Raw genomic sequence first — 11804 nt, 5'->3', positions numbered from 1 at the left:
GAGGAGGGCGTACCTGGGTGTCTAGGTGCTGCAGCCCATCTCGTACCTCGCTGTCGTCAAGGGCTAGGGACCCCCTATCGCCGTCTCGTGATGCTGGTGCAACAACCACCGCGGTTGGGTGCGGATTCCAGCGCCATCATTGCCGGATCTGCGGCATCCTTGGCCATTTCTGTCGCCCCGTCCGTGCAGGAAGAAAGGGGCTAGGGTTTCGGGCTCCCTCGATGAAGGAGGGAGGGAGGGAGGTCGCCGGTGGGGCTGTGGAGACGAGGTTGCCGGTGGCGGTGGGGTTGGGGGAGAGGAGTTCGGCGGGCGGCGGCGGCTGGATTTGGGGAGGAATCGGTGGAGTCTGAGAGGAGGAGGAGGAGGAGCGGGATGGGATGGGATCCCATCCCCGCTATGCCCATCGCGAGTCTGGGCATGGACTTGATCTTGGGTCAGCCTCGACCTCGTCTACGGTGGCGGTGGGGGGTGGTTGGGGCCGGCGGCGGATCGAGATCCGAGGGAGGGAGTTGGTTGGGGGAGGCGGCTATGGCTGCGTAGGAGATCTGAGGGAGGGAGATGGAAGGGTTGTGTTAGGGTTAAGCGGGTGAGACAACGAGGGGCGATGGCTGTCGTTGGATCCGGGACGATCGGACGGTGGTTGATGCATGATCCGCGTGAGCTGCCCTTGGACCAATCAGAACGCAACAATCAACTTAAAGACCTTATGACCATCTAAAGACCATCTGAATTGGTCGTGATTGATTAAAGATAAGTTTCTTTAAAAAAACATTTCCTATTTTTCGAGTGTCAAAGATGTTTTTTTGCATAGTTTGTTAAAATGATCTCATATTATGCAAAATGGTGCATCTTAGAATTTCAAACAATATTGTCTAAGGGAGTTTTCATTTTGTTTGCACGGAAAATTCATTTTCCATTTTTCGAGTGCCCAAACTAAGTTTTTTTGTGAAGGACCTATCATATATTTGTTGCAAAATTGTACCGAATCAATTTTCTAAAATACTAGAACATATTTAATGCACAATTGACAAAATGGTTGGGTGTAAAAAGTTTTAATCCACCTCTCGTGAAAAAGACAAATTTCCGCCGATTCAGAAGGAAGCGGGTCAAATTTGAATTGTAGCTGCCTCATAGTTTGCTCTTTATTTTTTCCAAAAATCATTTCTAGGTACATAACTATCTATTTAATCATAGAAACACCAAAAGGTTTCCAAGATTCAACAACTAGCTAGGAACGGTCAAGCCCGCCGTTTTGACCGCATTTTGAAACGGGCATAAAAAATTAAAAAAAATCAAAAATTGGAAAACCTTCGCATTGTGTCATCATATTGACCAAGTTTCCAGGAAAAATGATAAACTTGTAATAAGCCAATTATTTTTAAAAAGTGTTCTCAGAAATAAGCTATCATGCGTGAAGATTCATGGCTTTCAAGCCAAATGATCAATCTTATGGCCACATTCATGGCATAGTTTGTTCAAATGATCTCATATTGTGCACAAGGGTGCATCTTGCAATTCCAAACAATGTTGCCTACGGGAGTTTTCATTGTCTTTGCATGGAAAATTCATTTTCCATTTTTCGAGTGCCCGAAATGAGGTTTTTCTGTGAAGGACCTACCATATATTTGTTGCAAAATTGTACCAAATCAATTTTCTAAAATACTAGAACATATTTAATGCACAATTGACAAAATTGTTGGGTGTAAAAATTTTTAATCCACCTTTCGTGAAAAAGACAAATTTCCGCCGATTCAGTTGGAAGCGGGTCAAATTTGAATTGTAGCTACCTCGTAGTTTGCTCTTTATTTTTTCCAAAAATCATTTATAGGTACATAAGTATCTATTTAATCAGAGAAACACCAAAAAAATTCCAAGATTCAACCACTAGCTAGGAACGGTCATTCCTGCCGTTTTGACCGCATTTTGAAAGAGGCATAAAAAATTCAAAAAAAATCAAAAAATTGGGAAACCTTCGCATTGTGTCATTATATGTGGACAAGTTCCCAGGAAAAATAATAAACTTGTAATACGGCAATTATTTTAAAAAAATGTTCTCAGAAACGAGCTATCACGTGTGGAGATCAATGGCTTTCAAGTCAAGTGATCAATCTTATGCCTACATTCATGACATAGTTTGTTCAAATGATCTCATATTGTGCACAAGGGTGCATATTGGAATGGCAAACAATGTTGCCTAAGAAAGTTTTCTTTTTTCTTTGGACGAAAGAACCATTTACCATTTTTCGAGTGCCCAAAAGGAGGTTTTTATGTGAAGGACCTCCCAAATAATTGTTGCAAAATTGGACCAAATCATTTTTCTAAAATACTAGGCCATATTTAATGCACAATTGACCAAATGGTTGGGTGTAAAAAGTTTTTATCCACCTCTGGTGAAAAAGACAAATTCCCGCCGATTCAGTAGGAAGCGGGTCAAATTTGAACTGTAGCTACCTCGTAGTTTGCTCTTTATTTTTTCCAAAAATCATTTCTAGGTACATAAGTATCTATTTAATCAGAGAAACACCAAAAAAATCCAAGATTCAACCACTAGCTAGGAACGGTCATTCCTGCCGTTTTGACCGCATTTTGAAACGGGTATAAAAAATTCAAAAAAAATCAAAAAATTGGGAAACCTTCGCATTGTGTCATTATATGTGGCCAAGTTCCCAGGAAAAATAATAAACTTGTAATAAGGAAATTATTTTAAAAAAATGTGCTCAGAAACGAGCTATCACGTGTGGAGATCAATGGCTTTCAAGCTAAATGATCAATCTTATGGCCAAATTCATGGCATAGTTTGTTTAAATGATCTCATATTGTGCACAAGGGTGCATATTGGAATGGCAAACAATGTTGTCTAAGGAAGTTTTCTTTTTCTTTGGACGAAAGAACCATTTTCCATTTTTCGAGTGCCCAAAAGGAGGTTTTTTTGTGAAGGACCTCCCAAATAATTGTTGCAAAATTGGACCAAATCATTTTTATAAAATACTAGGCCATATTTAATGCACAATTGACAAAATGGTTGGGTGTAAAAAGTTTTTATCCACCTCTGGTAAAAAGACAAATTCCCGCTGATTCAGTAGGAAGCGGGTCAAATTTGAACTGCAGCTGCCTCATAGTTTACTATTTATTTTTTCCAAAAATCATTTATAGTTACATAAGTACCTATTTAATCATAAATACATGGTTTGGTGGCGATACGTTGAGGTTTGGGCGGTGGCTGAGGCCCCCAACTCTAGAGCGCGTAAACTCGCATGCCCGCCGCATGGTCACCGCGTGACCGTGGCGTTGCCATGTGTTCTGGGAAGCCTAGACATGTCTAGTGGGTTGGGAACTCCCCAGGTAGGTGTTAGGAAGAAAATTACAACATAAGATTCTCACGAGGAGACTGATCGATGCTCAAACATGAATTAACAGCCAAGTGTTTGATTAGCGGTACGGGAAATGTACATGGCTAATGGGCGTGAGTTTTGGCTGAGGATGATCAGTTACTAAGAAGACCGTCTTCACAAATTTTCAGCTCAAAAGGAGGAGCCTAGGTGGTACTTGCTTTGCAAACTACCACACTGGACATAAATACGAATGTTGAAGCTCGGCTCAAAATAATGAATGGATTGGGCTGGCATTTGGTGGAGGATGGTTATTTGGGCATAGGAAAGCACTGTAGAGAATGGATACTATTTGGACATGCCAAAGTGGTACTTCCTTCACAAACTGTTATTCTGAATATAACAGGAAAATGTATATATTTGAAATATTTTTGAACTAGGCAAGGAAGGTTTTTACATATTTGACGAAGATATGACCCAAAGAATTTATGAGATTTTTTGGGAATTTTGGGAATGACAGAAATATAGGTTGCCTCACAACCTAGGGCAAAAACTGCCACATGGACATGACACATAGGCAAAACTGATGAGGTGGCGCCTAGTCATAGCAACCCACCACAATTTACAAGGCTATGACCATCTATATTGGTCGTTAACAACTAGAAATAAGGCAACGGACTAGCGTTGTTTGCTTTATGACCATTTCGTGTAAGGAAATTATGACCTTTCTGACCAAAATGGTCGCAATGGTTTAGGGTTTGGAGCCCCCCGAACAGCTTTTGACCAATTGGTCTGAAATGGTCATAGATCTATGACCAATTCTTCCAGGGTCACTGACAGAAGATCACTAGTTGACATATTTCTTGCAGTGAGCGGAGGGCGGCTCGGGAGGCGAAGGAGAAGTCGGCGGAGGTGCAAGCCGACGCGGCTGCCAAGGTCCAGGCGGAGGCCGCGACAGCGGAGAGGGAGGCGGAGGCCCTGCAGAACCAGCCTCCGCAGCTCGTCATCCCCCTTCATGTCGCGGCTCCCGACACCCCAGTGCCCCCGATGGAGGAGGCCGGCCACGACCAGCCGGTGATGGAGAGGGAGGTGTTGCCGTCGCCGCCGGCTGGAACAGGCCAAGGAAGCCGGCCTGATGCGCTGCTCATGCAGCCGGCTGGAGGCGAGCCGACTGTGAGGGCGGATCTTGTCGTCTCGTCGCTGTCTCGCCGGCGCACGGGGAAGGCGACTTCGGCGCCGGAGCCGCAAAAAACTGCGGGCGCCTGCTCGTCGGCCCAGGAGCTGGAAGCGGCCAGTGATAGCTCGTCCGGGTGGACGCCGGGCGGTGGGACGGCCGTGCTGAACGTGGCGGTGCAGGACGTCTGGAACCGGCTTCAGGCCCAAGCTATCGCGCTGAAGCAGTACACTCAAGAGTTTCTCACGACGTGAACGGTGATCCGGGTGAGTCCTCCCGCTTTTCGTTGATTGCTCTTGATTTCTTCCGTGGGGGCGCGTCAGGGCACCCACTGGGTGTAGTCCCCGAGTTCCGAGTCGGCTGCTGAGCAGGCGGCTTGGAACTTCTTAGTAGACTTTGATTGCCGTCTTGTTCTTACTCGCGTCTCTTAACTTATCTGCAGGAGTATCATAACCTCCGCGCAGCTGCTTTCAACTCCCAGGCCCAGGAGTTGAATCAGAAAGCCACTAATCTGACTGAGAGTCGGCGTAAGTGCTTCATCTTTTATCTCAAGTGGGGGCGCGTCAACGCACCCACTGGGTGTAGTCCCCGAGATTCGGGCCGACTACTGAGTAGTCGGGTCGGATCTTTTCCTGATGATTTCTTTCTTCATATCTACAGGGGCCAATGCTGACTTGAGGGGCCAGCTAAGCGGAGCCCAGTCCAACCTTCGCACCAAGGAGGCCGAGTGCGCCGCCCTAGCTCAGGAGCGCGATCGCCTGGCCAAGAAACTGGCCGACCAAGAGGAGAGCCACAAGGCGGCCCTGAAGGTGGCGCAGGACAGCGAGGCCGCCCTCAAAGCCGAATATGAAACCGAGGCGGCGAACTGGGCTGAGGCAAGGCAGGCGTTGAGTCAAGGCTACAGCCGAGTGGAAGACTTAATCGACGGTAGGCCGCCTTCTTCTTCGTTTCTTTGCCTGCTTCCTGCCATCTGGTTCATCTTTTGATTTTGTGCTACTGCTTTATTCTTTGTGCAAATTGTTGGGGAACGTAGTAATTTCAAAAAATTTCCTACGCACACGCAAGATCATGGTGATGCATAGCAACGAGAGGGGAGAGTGTGATCTACATAACCTTGTAGACCGACAGTGGAAGCGTTAGCACAACGCGATTGATGTAGTCGTACGTCTTCATGGCCCGACCGATCAAGCACCGAAACTACGGCAACTCCGAGTTCTAGCACATGTTCAGCTCGATGACGATCCCCGGACTCCGATCCAGCAAAGTGTCGGGGAAGAGTTCCGTCAGCACGACGGCGTGGTGACGATCTTGATGTACTACCGTCGCAGGGCTTCGCCTAAGCACCGGTACAATATTATCGAGGATTATGGTGGAAGGGGGCACCGCACACGGCTAATAATATGATCACGTGGATCAACTTGTGTGTCTAGGGGTGCCCCCTGCCCCCGTATATAAAGGAGCAGGGAGAGGTGCGGCCGGCCAGGAGGAGGGCGCGCCAGGAGGAGTCCTACTCCCACCGGGAGTAGGATTCCCCCCTTTTCCTAGTTGGAATAGGATTCGGGAGGGGGACAGAGGAGAGAGAGAAAGAAGGGGGGGCGCCGCCCCCCTCTCCTTGTCCTATTCGGACTATGAGGGGAGGGGCGCGCGGCCCAGCCCTGGCCACCTCTCCTCTCTTCCACTAAAGACCACTAAGGCCCATATATATCTCCCGGGGGGTGTTCCGGTAACCTCCCGGTACTCCGGTAAAATCCCGATTTCACCCGGAACACTTCCGATGTCCAAATATAGGCTTCCAATATATCAATCTTTATGTCTCGACCATTTCGAGACTCCTCGTCATGTCCGTGATCACATCCGGGACTTCGAACAAACTTCGGTATATCAAAATGCATAAACTCATAATATAACTGTCATGACCGAGAACAATGTATGCGGACCCAACGGGTTCGAGAACAATGTAGACATGACCGAGACACGTCTCCAGTCAATAACCAATAGCGGAACCTGGATGCTCATATTGGCTCCCACATATTCTACGAAGATCTTTATCGGTCAGACCGCATAACAACATACGTTGTTCCCTTTGTCATCGGTATGTTACTTGCCCGAGATTCGATCGTTGGTATCTCAATACCTAGTTCAATCTCGTTACCGGCAAGTCTCTTTACTCATTTCATAATACATCATCTTGCAACTAACTCATTAGTTGTAATGCTTGCAAGGCTCATGTGATGTGCATTACCGAGAGGGCCCAGAGATACCTCTCCGACAATCGGAGTGACAAATCCTAATCTCAAAATACGCCAACCCAACATGTACCTTTGGAGACACCTGTAGAGCTCCTTTATAATCACCCAGTTACGTTGTGATGTTTGGTAGCACACAAAGTGTTCCTCCGGTAAACGGGAGTTGCATAATCTCATAGTCATAGGAACATGTATAAGTCATGAAGAAAGCAATAGCAACATAATAAACGATCGAGTGCTAAGCTAACGGAATGGGTCAAGTCAATCACATCATTCTCCTAATGATGTGATCCCGTTAATCAAATAACAACTCTTTGTCTATGGTTAGGAAACATAACCATGTTTGATTAACGAGCTAGTCAAGTAGATGCATACTAGTGACACTCTGTTTGTCTATGTATTCACACATGTATTATGTTTCTGGTTAATACAATTCTAGCATGAATAATAAACATTTATCATGAAATAAGGAAATAAATAATAACTTTATTATTGCCTCTAGGGCATATTTCCTTCAGTCTCCCACTTGCACTAGAGTCAATAATCTAGTTCACATCGCCATGTGATCTAACATCAATAGTTCACATCTTTATGTGGTTAACACCCATAGTTCACATCATATGTGACCAACACCCAAAGCTTTTACTAGAGTCAGTAATCTAGTTCACATTGCTATGTGATTAACACCCAAAGAGTACTAAGGTGTGATCATGTTTTGCCTGTGAGAGAAGTTTAGTCAACGGGTCTGCCATATTCAGATCCGTAAGTATTTTTGCAATTTTCTATGTCTACAATACTTTGCACGGAGCTACTTTAGGTAATTGCTCCCACTTTTAATATGTATCCAGATGAAGACTAAGAGTCATCCGGATCAGTGCCAAAACTTGTATCGACGTAACCCTTTTACGATGAACCTTTTGTCACCTCCATAATCGAGAAACATATCCCTATTCCACTAAGGATAATTTTGACCGCTGTCCAGTGATATACTCCTAGATCACTATTGTACTCCCTTGCCAAAAGTAGTGTAGGGTATACAATAGGTCTGGTACACAGCATGACATACTTTATAGAACCTATGGCCAAGGCATAGGGAATGACTTTCATTCTCATTCTATTTTCTGCCATGGTCGGGCTTTGAGTCTTACTCAACTTCACACCTTGTAACACAGGCAAGAATTCTTTCTTTGACTATTCCATTTTGAACTACTTCAAAATCTTGTCAAGGTATGTACCCATTGAAAAAACTTATCAAGCGTCTTGATCTATCTCTATAGATCTTGATGCTCAATATATAAGCAGCTTCACCGAGGTTTTCTTTGAAAAAATCCTTTCAAAAACTCCTTTATGCTTTGCAGAATAATTCTACATTATTTCCGATCAACAATATGTCATACACATATACTTATCAGAAATGCTGTAGTGCTCCCACTCACTTTCTTGTAAATACAGGCTTCACCGCAAGTCTGTATGAAACTATATGCTTTGATCAACTTATCAAAGTGTATATTCCAACTCCGAGATGCTTGCACCAGACCATAGATGGATCGCTGGAGCTTGCATATTTTGTTAGCACCTTTAGGATTGACAAAACCTTCTGGTTGTATCATACAACTCTTCTTTAAATCCATTAAGGAATGTAGTTTTGTTTATCCATTTGCCAGATTTCATAAAATTGCGGCAATTGCTAACATGATTTGGACAGACTTAAGCATCGCTACGAGTGAGAAAATTTCATCGTAGTCAACACCTTGAACTTTGTCAAAAACATTTTTCGACAAGTCTAGCTTTGTAGATAGTAACAGTACTATCAGCGTCCGTCTTCCTCTTGAAGATCCATTTATTTTCTATGGCTTGCCGATCATCGGGCAAATCCATCAAAGTCCATACTTTGTTCTCATACATGGATCATATCTCAGATGTCATGGCCTCAAACCATTTCGCGGAATCTGGGTTCATCATCGTTTCCTCATAGTTCGCAAGTTCGTCATGGTCTAGTAACATGACTTCCAGAACAGGATTACCGTACCACTCTGGTGCGGATCTCACTCTGGTTAACCTACGAGATTCGGTAGTAACTTGATCTGAAGTTACATGATCATTATCATTAGCTTCCTCACTAATTGGTGTAGTAGTCACAAGAACAGATTTCTGTGATGAACTACTTTCCAATAAGGGAGAAGGTACAATTACCTTATCAAGTTCTACTTTCCTCCCACTCAATTCTTTCGAGAGAAACTCCTTCTCTAGAAAGGATCCATTCTCAGCAACGAACATCTTGCCTTCGGATCTGTGATAGAAGGTGTACCCAACATTTTTCTTTTGGGTATCTTATGAAGACGCACTTCTCCGATTTGGGTTTGAGCTTATCAGGTTGAAACTTTTTTCACATAAGCATTGCAACCTCAAACTTTAAGAAACGACAGCTTAGGTTTCTTGTCAAACCATAGTTCATACGGTGTCATCTCAACGGATTTAGATGGTGCCCTATTTAATGTGAATGCAGCTGTCTCTAATGCATAATCCCAAAACGATAGTAGTAGATTGGTAAGATACATCATAGTTCGCACCATATCTAATAAAGTACGGCTATGACGTTCGGACACACCATTATGCTGTGGTGTTCCAGGTGGCGTGAGTAGTGAAACTATTTCACATTGTTTTTAACTGAAGGCCAAACTCGTAACTCAAATATTTTACTTCTGCGATCATATCGTAGAAACTTTTTATTTTTGTTACGATGATTCTCCACTTCACTCTGAAATTCTTTGAACTTTTCATATGTTTCAGACTTGTGTTTCATCAAGTAGATATACCCATATCTGCTCAAATCATTGTGAAGGTCAGAAAATAATGATACCCGCCGCGAGCCTCAACACTCATCGGATCACATACATTAGTATGTATTATTTCCAATAAGTCAGTTGCTCGCTCCATTGTTCCGGAGAATGGAGTCTTAGTCATCTTGCCCATAAGGCATGGTTCGTGAGCATCAAGTGATTCATAATCAAGTGATTCCAAAATCCCATCAGCATGGAGTTTCTTCATGCGCTTTACACCAATATGACCTAAACGACAGTGCCACAAATAAGTTGCACTATCATTATTAACTTTGCATCTTTTGTCTTCAATATTATGAATATGTGTATCACTACGATCGAGATCCAATGAACCATTTTCATTGGGTGTGTAACCATATAAGGTTTTATTCATGTAAACAGAACAACAATTATTCTCTAACTTAAATGAATAACCGTATTGCAATAAACATGATCAAATCATATTCATGCTCAACGCAAACACCAAATAACACTTATTTAGGTTCAACACTAATCCCGAAAGTATAGGGAGTGTGCGATGATAATCATATCAATCTTGGAACTTCCAACACACATCGTCACTTCACCCTTAACTAGTTTCTGTTCATTCTGCAACTCCTGTTTCGAGTTACTACTCTTAGCAACTGAACCAGTATCAAATATCGAGGGGTTGCTACGAACACTAGTAAAATACACATTAATAATCTGTATATCAAATATACCTTTGTTCACTTTGCCATCCTTCTTATCCGCCAAATACTTGGGGCAGTTCCGCTTCCAGTGACCAGTCCCTTTGCAGTAGAAGCACTTAGTCTCAGGCTTAGGACCAGACTTGGGCTTCTTCACTTGAGCAGCAACTTGCTTGTTGTTCTTCTTGAAGTTCCCCTTCTTCCCTCTGCCCTTTTCTTGAAACTAGTGGTCTTGTCTGCCATCAACACTTGATGTTTTTCTCGATTTCTACCTTCGCCAATTTCAGCATTACGAAGAGCTTGGGAATCGTTTGCATTATCCCTAGCATATCATAGTTCATCACGAAGTTCTACTAACTTGGTGATGGTGACTAGAGAATTCTGTCAATCACTATCTTATCTGGAAGATTAACTCCCACTTGATTCAAGCGATTGTAGTACCCAGACAATCTGAGCACATGCTCACTAGTTGAGCGATTCCCCTCCATCTTTTAGCTATAGAACTTGTTGGAGACTTCATATCTCTCAACTCGGGTATTTGCTTGAAATATTAACTTCAACTCCTGGAACATCTCATATGGTCCATGACATTCAAAACATCTTTGAAGTCCCGATTCTAAGCCGTTTAAGCATGGTGCACTAAACTATCAAGTAGTCATCATATTGAGCTAGCCAAACGTTCATAACGTCTGTATCTGCTCCTGCAATAGGTCCGTCACCTAGCGGTGCATCAAAGACTTAATTTTTCTATGCAGCAATGAGGATAAACCTCAAATCACGGATCCAATCCGCATCATTGCTACTAACATCTTTCAACACAATTTTCTCTAGGAACATATCAAAATAAACACAGGGAAGCAACAACGCGAGCTATTGATCTACAACATGATTTGCAAAATACTACCAGGACTAAGTTCATGATAAATTTAAGTTCAATTAATCATATTACTTAAGAACTCCCACTTAGATAGACATCCCTCTAATCCTCTAAGTGATCACGTGATCCAAATCAACTAAACCATGTCCGATCAACACGTGAGATGGAGTAGCTTCATTGGTGAACATCACTATGTTGATCATATCTACTATATGATTCACGCTCGACCTTTCGAACTCCGTGTTCCGAGGCCATATCTGTATATGCTTGGCTCGTCAAGTATAACCTTAGTATTCCGCATGTGCAACTGTTTTGCACCCGTTGTATTTGAATGTAGAGCCTATCACACCCGATCATCACGTGGTGTCTCAGCACGAAGAACTTTCGCAACGGTGCATACTCAGGGAGAACACTTCTTGATAATTAGTGAGAGATCATCTTAAAATTCTACCGTCAAACTAAGAAAAATAAGATGTATAAAAGATAAACATCATATGCAATCAAAATATGTGACATGATATGGTCATCATCATCTTGCGCCTTTGATTTCCATCTCCAAAGTACTGTCATGATCTCTATCGTCACCGGCATGACACCATGATCTCCATCATCTTGATCTATATCAATGTGTCGTCACGTGGTCGTCTCGCCAACAATTGCTCTTGTAACT

This window comes from Triticum aestivum, chromosome 3A (assembly GCF_018294505.1).
Source record: "Triticum aestivum cultivar Chinese Spring chromosome 3A, IWGSC CS RefSeq v2.1, whole genome shotgun sequence".
Lineage (NCBI taxonomy): Eukaryota > Viridiplantae > Streptophyta > Magnoliopsida > Poales > Poaceae > Triticum > Triticum aestivum.
Note: the sequence above shows the minus strand (reverse complement) of the source record.